Below are 18,230 nucleotides of genomic sequence, written 5' to 3'. Positions count from 1 at the left end.
TGTACCGACCTAATGGATATATGTATGAATGTAAAGAATGAAGAAAGTCAAGGAATTATCAAGGACAAGCTTTGTGTTGAGAAATCTAGTCGCTTTTTTCATCAAAGAGCCAACTTCCAAATGAACGATCCAAACGATGAACAAACTTAATGGACTTTCAGTTGTTTACTCCTTCTAGCTACAAAAGTAGTGCTCTGTCGACCATCCTAAAAGGGCCCTCCAAAATTATAGCGGTCATTTGTTGTCTCCAAGCGAATCCCAGAAGAGTTGGCTTCGGAAGGGTCCGCAAAAGTAATCGAGGTCAAACTTTTGCAGAGCGATAATTAAGAACAAACTATTTCATGGAACGGAAGGGTGCGAGAAGTCCTTCCTGACAGTTTTTGGTTTGTGATCTGGAAGTAGATTTTCTGGTCGCTTGCTTATTTACTGGGTTGTGGGGAAACTCAAAAACAAGATAAGATGGTCATTTGGGGACGGTTGGACTCATTCCATTTTGGACTTAGTTGTTTGCATCTAAAGTCAAAATATGATATCTGTTATTTATTGCAAGCAGTAATTCAATGAATGTAGTTGTTGAAATAGAAGCTTATCCTACAATTTTGTGTATAGAAATGCAACTTTTTAGGAAATACTATATGTGAAAGATGATACTCGTACCTATATCCGATTCAAGCTGCTGGGGTCGTTTGTGAGTTTTTCCATAATGGAAATTAGTGGGTATAGTTAACATTCCATCCTGGGACCGAACGTGACACAATCCTGAATGTTAACCCAGTTACAGTCGTCGTCCGGTCGCTCATCTCAATTAGCAATAATAATGGCGGAATAAACTCCGCCACCGAGGGCCCACGAAGTTGTTTTAATTAATTGAACAAATTGATCCCCAATGCCAGATACCCCGATTGGTACCTATCCGACGAGAGTCTATCTGTGGCTATAACTACTACTGACCGGTTGGTATGTGCGTGTGTTCCTGATAAATGAGGACCCAGTTCACCGAAGCGTTAATGATCCTGTTGAACGTATGTGAATTGCAAATTGGCTTCATTAGAGGGTTTGATTGTACCACCGACCGCTCTACCAGTGACAGCTGCTCCGTTCACTGGGGAACTGTTTGGGCCGTATGAATTTCCAATCGATAGGGAGATTTGGGCAAAATGAATCGTTGAATCTTGAATGTCAATCTTGCAGCATACCTCAATTACTGTGGCAACAATTCGAAGAAGAACACAAGCTCAGAAGCAGGCTCTGCTCCAGTTGGGGCATAACGCCAGAGAAAAGAAAAATGGGTCATGTTTTCTTGTTCTTTGTTAGAGTGAATTTTTATTTGGAATCCGGAATTTGTAAATGCGAGTCCTGTCACGGTCGCCATGTGAAGTCAAAAACTAATATGAACTTCACATCACATGGCGACCGTGACAAGACTCGTACCTTCAAATTCCGCAACGACTTTCGTCGATAATTTTTTTTTCGTACAATCAAATGTAGCTTTTCTGGCTATATCTTCTTCCTTACGCCACGTACCCATCGGGACAAGGCCTGCTTCTACAGTTATTAACTGAGAGCTTCATCTGCCAATTTGCATGTGTACAACGTTTGGTAGGCTCGAAGATACTCTATGCTCAAGGAAGTCAAGGATTTTTCCTTTATCGAGTAATTCCTGGATCCTCAGCATGGTCATGCTGAATACCCTTATGCTAACCGTATCGGATATATGGGCTACGCTTGCACAAGAATTTTCGATAGAAGGCTTGGAGAACCAGTTCTAAAAATTAAGAATACTATAAGAGAGGTTATTTGTGATATATCTTTCGTGGATTCATTAGAAGTTTTTTCGGCAATTCCTAGAGGATTTGTATCAGGAATGTCTTAGACAATTCTTATGGAAGTTTCTCTGATATTTCCTTAGGAATTGCTAGGAGCATTATGGGAATTTCTTCTGAATTTCCTCCTCAGTTCCACCTCTAAGTTTCTCTGGAAAATATTCCTGAAATATTTCTTGCAATTTCTCTGCAAATTCCTTCAGAATATCATAGAAAAGATGTCCTGAGATTTTTCTGAGAAGTTATACTGCTAATATCTCCAGGTGCTTCTACAGACACTTCTCCAGAAGAACCTTTTGAGTTGGATTTGGACTTCTTCCAAGAACTCCTCCAATTATTCCTCCAAAAGTTCCTCGGGAAATGCCTTCAAAAGTTTCTACGTGAATTTTTTCAGGTGTCTCTCCAAGCGAAGTTCATCGAGGAATTCCTCCAAAAGTTTTCCATTAATAACTCCATGAGTTCCACATAGTATTCCGGAAAATCCCCATAAATGAAAAGACTTTTCTTAAGGTTTCTATAGAAAACCTTTCTGTAGTTTGTTAAAATTCGTTTGAAAATGCATTCATGACTTTCTCCAAGAATTTTTGCAGCTGTTTCTTAAGGCGAAATTGGAAGCGTTTCTTCACTTTTTGGTTTTTGATTTTTTATTAAATAACGAAAGCATTTTTTCAGAATCGGTTTTCATACACTGTTAGAGGAAGGATTGAGGTATCTCCTGATATTTTCTGGTAGAAAATGTTTTTCAGTTTTATGAAAACCATTTTTGAATGAAATTTGGAAAAAATATGGTTTTTTGAAAAATTGGTAAAAGTTTTGCACCTAAAAAAAATTCAGGAGATAGCTCGATCCTTTCTCTAACTGTGAATAAAAACCGATTTTGAATATATTGCTTCGTTATTTAACAAAAAATCAAAAACCAAAAAAGTGAGTTAATGCGTCCAGTTTCGCCTTAAGCCATATTCACTTGAGTGTCCATTAAAGAAGTCTCAAGAAATTGAAGGGTTTACTGGTTTACTGAACTTCCTCCTGGAAGCTGCCTGAGAAACCTTCTGGAAAGACCCAGAGCAGCCTCCTGAAAGATGTCTGAGTTTCATCCTTGACGCTGCTTGAGTTTGCTCCTGGAAGCTGCCCTAACTTCCCCCGGAAAGCCGCCTCAGCATACCCCTGGAAACTGTCTGAGCTTTCTCATATATGCAGCCTTAGCTTTCTCTCGGAAACTGCCTGAGCTCCCCCCTGGAAGCTGACTGAGTATCCTCGTAGAAATGCCTGAGTTGCCTTTCGAAAGATGCCTGAGCTTCATCCTTGAAACTGCCTGAGTTGTCTCCTGGAAACTGTCTGACCTTCTTCCTGGAAACTGCCTGAGCTTCCTCCTAGAAGCTTCCAAGCATCTGTGAAGAGGCTTTCAAGCTTCAGGAAAGAAGCTTTGAAGCTTCTAAAAAGCAACTCCAAAGCTTCTAAAAAGAAGCTTCCAAGCTTCTCGAGAAAGCTTTCAAGCTTCTCGAAAGAAGCTTTCAAGCTTCTCAAAAGAAGCACTCAAGCTTCTCGAAAGCTTCAGAAAAAAACTATTCCTGGGAAGGAATCGCTATCAAATTTCTAAGAAAAGCTTCCAAGCTTTCGAGAAGAAGCTCCCAAGCTACTGGAAAGAAGCTTCCAAGCTTCTCGAATAAATCTTTCAAGCTTCTGGGAAGAAGCATACCAAGCAGCACATATGTCACAAAGGAGTGTCGACTGCGCAGGATTTTGGTTGTACTGGAGCTACATTCATGTAATTCTAACTTAAAGGCAGAATAACTTGAAAATGACTTATGTCCAGCCAAAACCTGCGCTGTCGACACTCCTTCGTGACATGTGTGCTGCTTGAGATCCTAGCTACAGAGAAGAAGCTCTCAAGCTTCAGGAAAAAAGCTTTTAAGCTTCTTGGAAGAAGCTTCCAAGCTTCTGGGAAGAAGCTTTTAAGCTTCTGGAAGGAAGCTTCCAGCTTCTGGAAGGAAGCTTCCAGCTTCTGGAAGGAAGCTTACAGCTTCTGGAAGGAAGCTTACAGCTTCTGGAAGGAAGCTTCCAGCTTCTGGAAGGAAGCTTCCAGCTTCTGGAAGGAAGCTTCCAGCTTCTGGAATGAAGCTTCCAGCTTCTGGAAGGAAGCTTTCAGCTTCTGGAAGGAAGCTTCCAGCTTCTGGAAGGAAGCCTTCAGCTTCCAGCTTCTGCAAGGAAGCTTCCAGCTTCTGCAAGGAAGCTTTCAGCTTCTGGAAGGAAGCTTCCAAGCTTCTGAAGAAGAAGCTTCCAAGCTTCTGAAGAAGAAGCTTCCAAGCTTCTGGAGAAGAAGCTTCCAAGCTTCTGGAGAAGAAGCTTCCAAGCTTCTGGAGAAGAAGCTTCCAAGCTTCTGGAGAAGAAGCTTCCAAGCTTCTAGAGAAGAAGCTTCCAAGCTTCTGGAGAAGAAGCTTCCAAGCTTCTGGAGAAGAAGCTTCCAAGCTTCTGAAGAAGAAGCTTCCAAGCTTCTGGAGAAGAAGCTTCCAAGCTTCTGGAGAAGATGCTTCCAAGCTTCTGGAGAAGAAGCTTCCAAGCTTCCGGAAAGAAGCTTCCAAGCTTCCGGAAAGAAGCTTCCAAGCTTCCGGAAAGAAGCTTCCAAGCTTTCGGAAAGAAGCTTCCAAGCTTCCGGAAAGAAGCTTCCAAGCTTCCGGAAAGAAGCTTCCAAGCTTCCGGAAAGAAGCTTCCAAACTTCCGGAAAGAAGCTTCCACGCTTCCGGAAAGAAGCTTCCAAGCTTCCGGAAAGAAGCTTCCAAGCTTCCGGAAAGAAGCTTCCAAGCTTCCGGAAAGAAGCTTCCAAGCTTCCGGAAAGAAGCTTCCAAGCTTCCGGAAAGAAGCTTCCAGCTTCCGAAAAGAAGCTTCCAGCTTCCGAAAAGAAGCTTCCAGCTTCTGGAAAGAAGCTTCCAGCTTCTGGAAAGAAGCTTCCAGCTTCTGGAAAGAAGCTTCCAGCTTCTGGAAAGAAGCTTCCAGCTTCTGGAAAGAAGCTTCCAGCTTCTGGAAAGAAGCTTCCAGCTTCTGGAAAGAAGCTTCCAGCTTCTGGAATGAAGCTTCCAGCTTCTGGAAAGAAGCTTCCAAGCTTCTGGAAAGAAGCTTCCAAGCTTCTGGAAAGAAGCTTCCAAGCTTCTGGAAAGAAGCTTCCAGCTTCTGGAAAGAAGCTTCCAGCTTCTGGAAAGAAGCTTCAAGCTTCTGGAAAGAAGCTTCCAGCTTCTAGGAAAGAAGCTTCCAGCTTGTAGGAAAGAAGCTTCCAGCTTCTGGAAGGAAGCTTCCAGCTTCTGGAAGGAAGCTTCCAGCTTCTGGAAGGAAGCTTCCAGCTTCTGGAAGGAAGCTTCCAGCTTCTGGAAGGAAGCTTCCAGCTTCTGGAAGGAAGCTTCCAGCTTCTGGAAGGAAGCTTCCAGCTTCTGGAAGGAAGCTTCCAGCTTCTGGAAGGAAGCTTCCAGCTTCTGGAAGGAAGCTTCCAGCTTCTGGAAGGAAGCTTCCAGCTTCTGGAAGGAAGCTTCCAGCTTCTGGAAGGAAGCTTCCAGCTTCTGGAAGGAAGCTTCCAGCTTCTGGAAGGAAGCTTCCAGCTTCTGGAAGGAAGCTTCCAGCTTCTGGAAGGAAGCTTCCAGCTTCTGGAAGGAAGCTTCCAGCTTCTGGAAGGAAGCTTCCAGCTTCTGGAAGGAAGCTTCCAGCTTCTGGAAGGAAGCTTCCAGCTTCTGGAAGGAAGCTTCCAGCTTCTGGAAGGAAGCTTCCAGCTTCTGGAAGGAAGCTTCCAGCTTCTGGAAGGAAGCTTCCAGCTTCTGGAAGGAAGCTTCCAGCTTCTGGAAGGAAGCTTCCAGCTTCTGGAAGGAAGCTTCCAGCTTCTGGAAGGAAGCTTCCAGCTTCTGGAAGGAAGCTTCCAGCTTCTGGAAGGAAGCTTCCAGCTTCTGGAAGGAAGCTTCCAGCTTCTGGAAGGAAGCTTCCAGCTTCTGGAAGGAAGCTTCCAGCTTCTGGAAGGAAGCTTCCAGCTTCTGGAAGGAAGCTTCCAGCTTCTGGAAGGAAGCTTCCAGCTTCTGGAAGGAAGCTTCCAGCTTCTGGAAGGAAGCGTCCAGCTTCTGGCAGGAAGCTTCCAGCTTCTGGCAGGAAGCTTCCAGCTTCTGGCAGGAAGCTTCCAGCTTCTGGAAGGAAGCTTCCAGATTCTGGAAGGAAGCTTCCAGCTTCTGGAAGGAAGCTTCCTGCTTCTGGAAGGAAGCTTCCAGCTTCTGGAAGGAAGCTTCCAGCTTCTAGAAGGAAGCGTCCAGCTTCTGGAAGGAAGCTTCCAGCTTCTGGAAGGAAGCTTCCAGCTTCTGGAATGAAGCTTCCAGCTTCTGGAAGGAAGCTTTCAGCTTCTGGAAGGAAGCTTCCAGCTTCTGGAAGGAAGCCTTCAGCTTCCAGCTTCTGCAAGGAAGCTTCCAGCTTCTGCAAGGAAGCTTTCAGCTTCTGGAAGGAAGCTTCCAAGCTTCTGAAGAAGAAGCTTCCAAGCTTCTGAAGAAGAAGCTTCCAAGCTTCTGGAGAAGAAGCTTCCAAGCTTCTGGAGAAGAAGCTTCCAAGCTTCTGGAGAAGAAGCTTCCAAACTTCTGGAGAAGAAGCTTCCAAGCTTCTGGAGAAGAAGCTTCCAAGCTTCTGGAGAAGAAGCTTCCAAGCTTCTGGAGAAGAAGCTTCCAAGCTTCTGGAGAAGAAGCTTCCAAGCTTCTGAAGAAGAAGCTTCCAAGCTTCTGGAGAAGAAGCTTCCAAGCTTCTGGAGAAGATGCTTCCAAGCTTCTGGAGAAGAAGCTTCCAAGCTTCCGGAAAGAAGCTTCCAAGCTTCCGGAAAGAAGCTTCCAAGCTTCCGGAAAGAAGCTTCCAAGCTTTCGGAAAGAAGCTTCCAAGCTTCCGGAAAGAAGCTTCCAAGCTTCCGGAAAGAAGCTTCCAAACTTCCGGAAAGAAGCTTCCACGCTTCCGGAAAGAAGCTTCCAAGCTTCCGGAAAGAAGCTTCCAAGCTTCCGGAAAGAAGCTTCCAAGCTTCCGGAAAGAAGCTTCCAAGCTTCCGGAAAGAAGCTTCCAAGCTTCCGGAAAGAAGCTTCCAAGCTTCCGGAAAGAAGCTTCCAGCTTCCGAAAAGAAGCTTCCAGCTTCCGAAAAGAAGCTTCCAGCTTCCGAAAAGAAGCTTCCAGCTTCTGGAAAGAAGCTTCCAGCTTCTGGAAAGAAGCTTCCAGCTTCTGGAAAGAAGCTTCCAGCTTCTGGAAAGAAGCTTCCAGCTTCTGGAAAGAAGCTTCCAGCTTCTGGAAAGAAGCTTCCAGCTTCTGGAAAGAAGCTTCCAGCTTCTGGAAAGAAGCTTCCAGCTTCTGGAAAGAAGCTTCCAGCTTCTGGAATGAAGCTTCCAGCTTCTGGAAAGAAGCTTCCAAGCTTCTGGAAAGAAGCTTCCAAGCTTCTGGAAAGAAGCTTCCAAGCTTCTGGAAAGAAGCTTCCAAGCTTCTGGAAAGAAGCTTCCAGCTTCTGGAAAGAAGCTTCCAGCTTCTGGAAAGAAGCTTCAAGCTTCTGGAAAGAAGCTTCCAGCTTCTGGAAAGAAGCTTCAAGCTTCTGGAAAGAAGCTTCCAAGCTTCTGGAAAGAAGCTTCCAAGCTTCTGGAAAGAAGCTTCCAAGCTTCTGGAAAGAAGCTTCCAGCTTCTGGAAAGAAGCTTCCAGCTTCTGGAAAGAAGCTTCAAGCTTCTGGAAAGAAGCTTCCAGCTTCTAGGAAAGAAGCTTCCAGCTTCTAGGAAAGAAGCTTCCAGCTTGTAGGAAAGAAGCTTCCAGCTTGTAGGAAAGAAGCTTCCAGCTTCTGGAAGGAAGCTTCCAGCTTCTGGAAGGAAGCTTCCAGCTTCTGGAAGGAAGCTTCCAGCTTCTGGAAGGAAGCTTCCAGCTTCTGGAAGGAAGCTTCCAGCTTCTGGAAGGAAGCTTCCAGCTTCTGGAAGGAAGCTTCCAGCTTCTGGAAGGAAGCTTCCAGCTTCTGGAAGGAAGCTTCCAGCTTCTGGAAGGAAGCTTCCAGCTTCTGGAAGGAAGCTTCCAGCTTCTGGAAGGAAGCTTCCAGCTTCTGGAAGGAAGCTTCCAGCTTCTGGAAGGAAGCTTCCAGCTTCTGGAAGGAAGCTTCCAGCTTCTGGAAGGAAGCTTCCAGCTTCTGGAAGGAAGCTTCCAGCTTCTGGAAGGAAGCTTCCAGCTTCTGGAAGGAAGCTTCCAGCTTCTGGAAGGAAGCTTCCAGCTTCTGGAAGGAAGCTTCCAGCTTCTGGAAGGAAGCTTCCAGCTTCTGGAAGGAAGCTTCCAGCTTCTGGAAGGAAGCTTCCAGCTTCTGGAAGGAAGCTTCCAGCTTCTGGAAGGAAGCTTCCAGCTTCTGGAAGGAAGCTTCCAGCTTCTGGAAGGAAGCTTCCAGCTTCTGGAAGGAAGCTTCCAGCTTCTGGAAGGAAGGTTCCAGCTTCTGGAAGGAAGCTTCCAGCTTCTGGAAGGAAGCTTCCAGCTTCTGGAAGGAAGCTTCCAGCTTCTGGAAGGAAGCTTCCAGCTTCTGGAAGGAAGCTCCCAGCTTCTGGAAGGAAGCTTCCAGCTTCTGGAAGGAAGCTTCTAAGCTTCTGGAAAGAAGCTTCTAAGCTTCTGGAAAGAAGCTTCTAAGCTTCTGGAAAGAAGCTTCTAAGCTTCTGGAAAGAAGCTTCTAAGCTTCTGGAAAGAAGCTTCTAAGCTTCTGGAAAGAAGCTTCTAAGCTTCTGGAAAGAAGCTTCTAAGCTTCTGGAAAGAAGCTTCTAAGCTTCTGGAAAGAAGCTTCTAAGCTTCTGGAAAGAAGCTTCTAAGCTTCTGGAAAGAAGCTTCTAAGCTTCTGGAAAGAAGCTTCCTGGTGTCAGGAATTGTTTTTATTTAATATTCTTTAGTCGCATAAGATGTAACATTTTATCGTAATAGTGCACACCGTGAATCCTATAAGTTATCGCTTTAAATCGCATAGCGTTATTATTGTCCCGCTACTATACGCATACCATACCATTTTTGCTGCATCTTATGCGATGAAACTTGTACGCAAGAGTACGTATAATAGGACGATAAACTTCATTATACGTGTAAATTGTTTATCTGACTAATAACTGCCTTTGAACATTGCGTGTGGCATGGTGCTATACAACGCACCATTTCACATCGATTCTCCCTACTTATCTATGACTCGATGAACGAGATAAATCTGATTAATTACCCAATTATGAACCGTACCATATGCTGACGAGGAAGTACGGACGGAACTGGTAATCCGCATGAGTGAACAAATTAAGGTGGTAAGCGACCGATTGAATCGATTAGGTTGAAGAACTGTAAACTCAGGCAGGGCTTCATCTGATAATTCAACTGCTTTAAAGATTTCATTCATAATAACAGGTTCATTCAGCAGCTCATCATTTGTTCATTCTCATGTGTAAAATGGTTCCACTTTCAACCTTGCATGACCAACCAGGTAGGACCGAAATTTCAATAAACCCCGAAATTTCGAAGCAGTAGCTTACCTTCTTATCGCAGAGGTTCCATCGCCGAGCCGCTATCGAGTTTCCACGTGAACAACGACGGAGGACAGTGCAGTGTCTTTTACTGTGTGGGTTGCAGTATCCGTCCATAAGTCTGGAAAGCATCTGGCTATTGTGTGGCGGTGCGGTGGCCAGCCACCTAGTGCATGACCCTCATAACACGGCCTTTTTGGCTCTTTTGCAATTCAAATTCATTTTTAGAGTGCGTGTCCAGGTATAGACACAGTTTATCTCTGGTGAAGTCGCCACAAAGCATCGGACTAGGAACATTCAGCAAAAAAAATTGACCAAATCGTATACAACAAGCTTTACTCCTATTTCTCTTGTTAGATGGCAACACTGTTCAGGTGGAATTATCCATCATAGATTAATTCACGGTTCTTTCGTCAACACTGTTGTACTGAGAACTGATATCGGCATCTATAGCTCACTGCAATGGGGATAGTTCGTATGTTCATTATATGTTGAGTGAACGTAACAAATTATCAGCAAGCCGTCCAAAATTAGCTTTAGTATATGTCTTTATAAAGAAAACATGGTTCTTTAAAAATATCTCTGCAACTGGCAACGTTGCAAAAATAATATCAAACAACGATCAACATCACGCATTTGACATAAAATGGCGAATTCGAATGTTCAGTCAAGATTTTGCAAACGTCAAGTGACATATTCTATGTCATATTATCACAAAGTTCTTAAAATCTCTGGCAACACTGGTAATGGATGAAATAAAGCATAATATATCAGATCCGATGCAAGATAGGCAATTCGTTCGAATGTTCAACAGTGTTAGAGTGCACCTCCAGTATAATGAGTTATATAACATTGTATAACAATAAAAAAAATATTGCTGGCAACACTGGTCATGAGCTTTAAATCTTTGAACTCATTGTAATGTCTGCTATTCTGTGAACGTGTGCTCTTAGGGTGCACGTTCAAATGAGACCCTGATGCCAGCGTGTTATCAAATTCCTTCACAGAACCTAACGACCGCCCGTCCACATTGTGAACCGTTTCCATAAAGAGCTTCAATCGGTCATGATGGTTTTGGTCTGGACCGGTTAGACGATGATGATGATGACCAGACGACGACGACGGGTGACGACCGATGAAGCTCCGTGTCGTACGACAATGTACCGCTCCGCAAACAGACATGACAAAAAGCGAAGGGGACCATGAACAGAACACAATACGGCGATTGGTTTCCACCATGATGTATAACTGTCTTCCTGGGTGGGTTGATTATGTCCACATGTGGTGCCAGCATACCAGCTACCTACCTAATATGCAAGCTTGTTGTGGCCAAACGATGATGGAAATGGTTTCGATTTGTTTAGTTTAGAGACGGATTGATAAGCTTCTTAGGTTGACTTATCTACGAGCTATGGTATGAATCTGTGGGTATTTTCAAATAAGGGTTATTATTCTCAAGCTGAGCAAAATGTTGTATGTATAACCAAACATATTTGAGGTAATCGCAAACGTATTGTTAGTCTTGTCTAGATATTCTCAGTTTCTGCAGAATACAAACTTCTGATTCTCCAGACATTTTTTCTGAGATTTTTGGGATTCTTGACACAAATATCCTGGTAAGTATAGGGTAAAAACACTAGACTTTGCCCCCTTAAATTCTGCACTAATCTTTGCCACTTCATACATAAAAAATGAAATTTATATGGAGGGGGCGAAGACTAGTGCTTTTACCCTATTAATCAACATATTTTCAGCTATCAATTGCCTTTGATCTGGCTTTTAGTTTTGGCTTTCTAGTCATTAGTTTAAATTAAATTTTACCCACTTCAATTCTTCTCGTCTACTTATTTTTCTTTCATCTGATTTTGTATTTTACTTAGGTTACTCTTTTTCTTTTCTTTAAGGTGTCCAATCACCAAGTTTTTCAATCTTCAAAATATTTCTGGTGATCTATCCTTATCTTCCTTTTTTTCTAGATTGTTTGATTTGACTACCAGCAATTAAATGCTGGCATAAAATTCTGTTCTATGATTTTTTTTGGTCTACTGGGCTTCTAGCTCTCTGATGCAATCCTCAACGCTACAAATTAATGTTTTTGTTTTAAATCTCTTTGTTTGGTTCTATTCCATTTCCTGCTTCAGAGCAGACTTTGTTTTTTTTTTTCAAGTTCTATTTTTATGTAGTCGGTTTATTGTTCAGGATTTCTGTTATTCTTATCCTATATACACAGTTAAAAAAAACAAAAGGACTCCGTCATATCGCACGCATTTTTCCTTCAGTTTATAAATCTGCAGCTTGCTCTCAGTTTGAAGCTCGCATTCAACATTCCACACAAGTAGTTTTTTAACGTAAACATTCAGTGAAATAGAATACAATACCGTCTTACCCCGCTGGTTCGACACGTTTTAATACGACACTTTTTAATTCGTACCCCGCTTATTCGACATATGTCGAATTAAAAAGTGTTCAAATGCCACAGCGATGTGCACTGTAAATGCAAAACAGTTTGATATTGCGCCTATACTCGCACTCGAAGCAGCTCCTCTTGCAGCCGCCAATTCCGGAAGTTCTGAGATGGTGCTATTTGACACCCAAACCGCATGGAGACCAACCGGAATGAACTAAGGATGGAAATAATCGTAGAAATAACAAGCTTTTCATTCGCACCACCGCAATATCTGTTGAAATAATGTTTCAAAACAAACCCGGAAATCAAAACAAAAACAAAAAAAGAGTTGCCAAATTTCAATGAGCATGGTGGTGTAGGGTGACCAGTATGTCGAATTAAAAGTTTACCCCGGTTATTCGACAACAGTCGGTGTCATATTAGCGGGGTAATACGGTATGCCAATTTTTTGACGTCGGGTGTAATTTTCAGAAATTTTGACTGTGTATATTTCTTTTACTATACAGTGTTTTTTGATGCCTGCTTTACTGATCACCTGGTTTTAGCGTCTCCTGATCTCTTGGATCTCCTATTTTGCTATCTGATCTTCTGGTTTTCTGAATTGGCGTTTTCGTCATCTGGCCTTTTGGTTTTGGAACTCTGGATATCTGGTTTTTTGGACTAGATCTATTAATTTTGGTTTTTGGAATCTGTTTTCAGCTTTGTGGTCTTCTGGTCATTTGAATAGGTATAACCGTCTCATTTTCTGGTCTGACCTTCCAGTCTGTTGGTTTCCAGCTTTTCTGATCACCTGGTCATCTGGTCTACAAATCTCTTGGATCTCTATTATGTTTTCATGGTAATGTGGTTATCTGATTTGACGTTCTCGCCCTCTAACCTTTTGGTTCTCGAACAACGATAATAGCTTTATGATTTTCTAGATTCGACTTTTTGGTTTTGGGTTTTGGACTTACTTCTCAGCTGTCTAGTTTTCTGGATTTCACTGTCCTATTATTGTTCAGGTTTTCTGGTTAACTAAGCCTCTGTGTTGGGATTTTGGACTCATGGTGATCTGGCCAGCTACCCCTTTTGGTCTCATAATCTTCTGCACTTCATGCTGCCTCGTTTTCTGGTCTGGTCTTCTAGTTGCTTGGTTTCCTATCTTATAGATAACTGTGTCTTATAGTCTACTGATCTCCTGATGGATCCATGATTTAGCTAATTGCTTCTGGCTTTCTGAGTCGACGTTGCCCTCATCTGATCGTCTGGTTTTCGAACTCTGCCTTTCTGAAGTAGACGTTTTTGTTTAGGTTTTTGGATTCGCTTCTAAGCTTTCTGGTCAACTGGCCATCTGGACTTTCTTTCCTCTATTTATCAGGATTTCTGGATTCTAATAATATGTGCCTTACCTTTGGGATTTTGGTCTCATGATCATTTGATTTTCTGGTAGTCTCGGCTGGTTGTCCAGTCTTTTGGTTTCCTGCTCTACTAAGTACTTGTTCTTAAAGTCTGTTGAACTCTAGGATCTCTAATTTTGCTTACTAGTCTGGTGGACTTCTGAATTGTCGTTCTCGTCTTCTAATCTTTTGATTTTTTATCTCTGGCACTCTGTTTTTCTGACTCTTATTGTTTTGGTTTTTGTTTTGGTCCATACTTTTCCGGTTTTCTTGTCCAATAGTATTGACCAGATTATTTATTGCATTTCTAGTTTTTGTGGTATTTATGTCATCGTTTTCTGCATTTGGTTTGATGAAATTTCTTCCCATTATTCTGATCATTTGGCCTTTCCAGTGCCACGATCGCGAACCTTCAGCATTCTGTCACATCGACGCCGATAAAAACAAATTGAAATCATTCTGTCTTTGCGCTTCCTACAATCGTTAGCACCAAAAAATACTGGACTCCAGCCACACCTCACCCACCATCTTCGTTTTGCATCTCTTCTTCACGTCTTGCTGTGAGGAAAGTCGTACTGCCCGGGTAGAGGCGAAGAACAAACCAAGGACAAAATAATAACAAATTTTGCCATCATATCTCGTTTTATCATTCTTATGTTATTTATGAAAAACACTAAATAACTCGCTAAGAACAAAATATATTATCATTGCAAAATTTGTTATTTCTGATTTATTTTTGAATAACAATAAGTAACTGAATAATAACAAAATATGTAATCATAGCAAAATTAGTTCTTCTGAGCATTCTAAGTAGAATAACATCCTAATTGCATATTTTGCAATCATAACTTGTTTTGTTATTGATGAGTTAATAAGTATTTATTTCATTTTATATAGAATATTGATGAAGAGCAAATTTTGTTATTGGTTTGTTAGTAAATAAAGCTAAAAAACAAAAAATAATAACTAACTTTGTTCCAGAAAAAAGTAAATAATAACTTTTTTTGTTATTATAAGATCAAACCAAGGACAAAACATTTCCGAACCTACAATACAGTTTTTTTTCAATCATAAGAACAAAATTTACAATTATGATGATCTTTTTTTTGAAATAACATATTTTGTTTTTACTTTGTTCTCAATAACTCGATAATAACTTATCCAGTTATTCTCCATTTTGAAATATTTTGTCCTTGGTTTGTTCTTATAAGGATAAAATTAGTTATCATTGAGTTATTTCACAAGACGCGACGCGAGACAAGACATAACACTTATCGTTCTTACAATCGTCAAGGATTTAAAAAATTACCTTTTCTGTCGACCGGTTTCGGGCGCGATGTTGCCCATCTTCGGGACAATGTCCGACTCCGACTCTCCGACGAGTTATTTACCAGTACAATAGGCATTTGAGAAGGTTCCGGAATGCTACAGGAGTTCTCAAGGGCGCTTCTGGGGGTTTCAGGGAGGTTCAATGATCGTTCCAGGTGGTACCTGTAGGTCTCGGGATCTTTTCAGAAGAGGTTGTCTGGAGCTCTCATAGGTATTTCAGGAGGTCTCAGGGGATTTCAGGAAGTCTCAGAGAGTTTCAGGGAGTTACCAGGGGCCTATGGGATGCTTCATGGGGTCTCATGGGCGTTTCAGAGGTTCTCATGGGCGTTTTGGGGGGGGGGGGTCTGGCTGGCAAGAGAGCCTTAGGAGGTACCTGGAGGACTCAGAGTCATTTCATGGGGCCTCAGAAGGCATCATAAGGTTTCAGGGGGTACCAGGGGTCATCTGGGCGCTTCAGGGAGTGTCAGATATGTTCCAGTGGGTCTCAGGGGCGTTTTGAAGGGTCCAAGAGAGTTTCAGAGGGGTATCTGAAGGCCTCAGTGGCGATAAAGGTGGTTTCAGAGGCACACCCTGAAGTATCAGGAGCTTTAAGCGCCTCTGTCGCCGAATCGTCCCTGAAATCTCCATTATTCCATTGAAAAGCCCTTGAAATCATAGTGATCAATTTAAAATGCCTCTGAAGCTTCTGAAAAAGCATTTTAAAGGCTCCAAAAACTTCCAAGGAACTAGCTATTCAGTTAAAATTCACTATTAAAAAGAGGATTTGATAAACCTCTGAAGCGCCCTCTGAAATACTATCTACCGAACGCCACTGAAAGCTTTCAGAAAATTCTTAAAACTCTTTGAAATATCCCTGGAACTCTCTGAATTGTCTCAAAAATGCCTTGAAACGTCCTTTAGGGCTCCTGAGACCCCCTGAAGCACCCTCAAAACCCCTTGAAATCTCTCTGAAACCCACGTAATACTATCGAAACGCTTCGGAAATTCTTTAATCCCTATGAATCGCAAAAGAAACTTGTCGGAACGCCATTAAAAGGCTCCTAAAATCTCCTTAAACCCCTTGGTACACCCTTTTTTGGACTCTCTGGCTCCCTGAAAACTCTCTTGGTCCATCCCAAATTCCCATGTTTTCACGAACTAAGTCTCCTCAATATAAATACCTATAGAATCTCAAGTTAACAATTTTGAAAATTGGCGTCTAAACCTATATTTTGAGCTCCTACGAATTCTGATGAATTGATGACTATGCAAGACTCTTAACTTAATGATTGATCGATCAAGAGAATAACCATTTTAAAACTGGTTTTCTGGTTTTCTGGATTCTTGAACTTTTACCTGCCTATCCTTCCGGTTCCTATGAACCTAACTTTCGGGGTTTTACCCTCGTGGTCATTTTTTTTTTGATAACCTTGTCCGATTTCTTGTCCAAAATGCTAGTCATTGGGTATTCTGGTCTACCTTCAGCTTTCTGGTTTTCTGATTTGATCTGGTTCAGATAATATTGTTTTGATATTCTTGTCCTTATTTTTGCTGGTGTTAATATTTTTCAAATTTAATTTCTGGTTTTGAGCTTTTTATAATAATGTATTTATCATATTGATTTATGTATTTTGCTTCATGATTTTTTTTGTTTGTGAAGTCTCTTTTATAAAGACAAATCAATTAATCAATTTTTGTTTGTTTTATTTGAGGTGTATTTTAACTTCAAGGTTATTCTACACTCAGACTTGCTATGAAACTAAAAATAAAATGCTGAGCTTTTGTTCTCGTTTTTCTGTTTTTATTTTCATGAGGTTTTGTTTCTACAAAATCATAAATTAAGGCGAAACTGGAAGCATTTCCTCACTTTTTGGATTTTGATTTTTTATTAAATAACGAAGCAATATTTTCAAAATCGGTTCTCGTGCACATGTAGAGTATGGATCAAGGTATCTTTTGAATTTTTTTGTGGTGGAAAATGTTTTTTGTTTTTTCAGAAACCATGTTTGAACAAAATTTCACAAAAAAATGGTTTCGGCAAAAATGGAAAACACTTTCCATTTAAAAAAAAATCAGAAGATACCTTGATCCATACTCTGCATGTGCATGAAAACCGATTTTGAAAATATTGCTTCGTTATTTAATAAAAAATCAAAAACCAAAAAAATGAGGAAACGCTTCCAGTTTCGCTTTAAACTAGTCCTTTTGGAGTTCGAGAAGATCCTCTTCCTGAATGCGAGTCATGGAGTTTAATTTGAGTTGAGTCTCAAATTCGAGCAGAACTTTTTCTTTCACCTTAACTGGATGCATTTCCTCATTTTTTGGTTTTGCAAGGACAAATTTCTGAAGATATTCCTTTGCAGAAGCTGCAGGGGTAGGGTGGGGCTATTTTGGTATCTAACCCAAAAAATACCGATCGTAAAATACCAAAATACTACATATTTTTTCAAATATCTCAGAAACCAGTAGAGATATCGAAATTTTGAGCACAAATTTGACCCAGTTGTGTTCTAAAATCACCGATTTAGTCTAGAAATGTTATGTTTGAACATAATATCAACCGAAATCGCTCATTTTTGTACAGCTCACTTATTTCGACTAGTGGATCACTTTCCACATGGGAAATCATATCCCGGAGACATTTTTTAAAATTAGCCCCACCCTACTGCAGGGGGTATTGTTGAAGAAATTAATAGCTGGATTCCTGAAAAATCCGTGGATGAACTCCTAAAAATTTCTGGGAGAAAGTTATGGAAGAATTCCTGGATGACTTCTTGGGCAATCCCTGGCTCCCTCTAAAATTATCTCAAAGAACTCCAATACAAACCGCTGGAGAAATTCCTCTGGAAATTGTTGAAGTAATTCAAAAAGTCTTCAGGCATTCCTGGAAGCATCCGAGTAGAAATTTTTGGATGCATCCCCAGAAAAGATGATGGAACGATATCTAAAATTTACAAATGAATCCCTGAATTTCTAAAGAAATCACTGGATGAATTCTTGAAGCATTTCCTCGACAAATTACCGGAGTAATCCCTGGAGCAATTCCTGAAAAAAAAAACCCGGAGAAGTTCTTAGAGGAATCAGTAGAGGAATCCCTAGAAGAATCCCTCGAGGAATGGCTGAAGAAATTTCTGGAGGATATTTTGGAGGAATCCTTGGAGGAATTCCTGAATGGATTCCTGGACGAATTACTGTAGGAATTTCTGAAGGAGTCACTAAAGCAATTACTGGAGGAATCTTTGAAAGAATTCCTGGAGAAATCCCTGGAGAAATTTCTAAAGAAATCCCTTGAATCCTGGAAGAATTTCTGCAGGAATGAATGGAGGAATTCTTGGATAAATTTCTGGAGGAGTTCCTCGACGAATAACCGTAGGAATTTCCGAAGGAATCTCTGAAGCAATGCCTGGAGGAATTCCTAAAGAAACTCTTGAAGGAATTTCTGGAGGAATTCCTGGAGGAACTTCTGGAGGAATTCCTGTAGGAACTCCTGGAGAAATTCCTGGAGGAATTCCTGAAGGAATTCCTGGAGGAATTCCTGGAGGAATTCCTGGAGGAATTTCTGGAAGAATTCCTGGAGAAATTCCTGGAGGAATTCCTGAAGGAATTCCTGGAGGAATTCCTGGAGGAATTCCTGGAGGAATTCCTGGAGGAATTCCTGGAGGAATTCCTGGAGGAATTTCTGGAGGAATTCCTGGAGGAATTTCTGGAGGAATTCCTGGAGGAATTTCTGGAGGAATTCCTGGAAGAATCCATGGAGGAATTCATATAGGAGCTCCTAGAAAAATTCCTAGAGGAATTCTTGGAGGAATATCTGGTGGAATG

This window comes from Aedes albopictus, chromosome 1 (genome assembly GCF_035046485.1).
Source record: "Aedes albopictus strain Foshan chromosome 1, AalbF5, whole genome shotgun sequence".
Taxonomy (NCBI): Eukaryota; Metazoa; Arthropoda; class Insecta; order Diptera; family Culicidae; genus Aedes; species Aedes albopictus.
This window is presented reverse-complemented; position numbering follows the sequence as displayed.